This window comes from Coregonus clupeaformis, unplaced genomic scaffold, assembly GCF_020615455.1.
Source record: "Coregonus clupeaformis isolate EN_2021a unplaced genomic scaffold, ASM2061545v1 scaf1712, whole genome shotgun sequence".
Lineage (NCBI taxonomy): Eukaryota > Metazoa > Chordata > Actinopteri > Salmoniformes > Salmonidae > Coregonus > Coregonus clupeaformis.
The window spans coordinates 57,501-58,779 of NW_025535166.1; positions in this window are offsets into that span (position 1 = coordinate 57,501).

Below are 1,279 nucleotides of genomic sequence, written 5' to 3' on the forward strand. Positions count from 1 at the left end.
TGACTGGCTGACTGGATGACTGTCTGACTGGCGACTGGCTGACTGGCTGACTGCTGACTGATTAGCTGGCTGGCTGACTGGCTGACTGGATGACTGGCTGACGGCTGACTGGCTGACTGATGACTGTCTGACTGGATGACTGGCTGACTGGATGACTGGCTGGCTGGCTGACTGGATGACTGTCTGACTGGCTGACTGTCTGACTGGCTGACTGGCTGACTGGATGACTGTCTTATGGCAGAAGGACAGTCCCCTCTCTCCATGTTTTTCCCCCTCCCACCCGTCCGACACACACACACACACACACACACACACACACACACACACACACACACACACACACACACACACACACACAGACACACACACACACACACACACACACACACACACACACACACACACACTCCATAACCCACCCTCCTAAAAAGCCATGTCCCTTCCTGTCAAGCTTCCATTAGTAGAAGCCCAGACAGACAGTCAGAAAGGCTTCGCTAACTACGGCCATAAAGGGAAGGTCTATGGTGTGTTAAAGTAGTAGTGATAAAAACTAGCACCCTGGCTGCGTCTCAAATGGCACCCTATTCCCTACATAGTGCACTACTCTAGACCAGGGCCCTAAGTAGTGCACTATATAGGGAATAGGGTGCCATTCGCCCACTCTGTCTGGTGTAAATCCTAGCTAGGTGTTACAGCAGTTGAATACATCTCATGGTCATTTCTCATTCATGCATCTTTAATCCAAATGACAGACTAAGAGATGAGAGGTTGTTTCAAGAACACTCCTTATTTTGGCTGCCCTCTCTCTCAAAGTAGTCTACTAAATGTCTGTTAGATTGGACTTTAATGTATCCAGCCCCTGTCTCCTAATACGTCCTTTAACAGATGAAAGTTTGGTCTGCTCTTTAATAGAGAAACTGATGAAGACCATAACTGTAAGTGTCTAACAGTTAATGCAACGTGTTCTTATTTTAAAAATATGGAGGAGGAGATGAGAGGACTGTAAGAACCATGCCATCTCCTGGCTGCTACAGTAGACTGCAGAGAGAGACAGAGAGAGAGAGAGAGAGAGAGAGAGAGAGAGAGAGAGAGAGAGAGAGAGAGAGAGGGGAGAGAGAGAGAGAGGAGAGAGAAGAGAGAAGAGAGAGAGAGAGAAGAAGACAGAGAGAGAGAGAGAGAGACGAGAGGAGAGAGAGAGAGAGAGAGGAGAGAGAGAGAGAAGAAGAGAGAGGAGAGAAGAGAGAGAGAGAGAGAGAGAGAGGGAGAGAGAGAGAGAGAG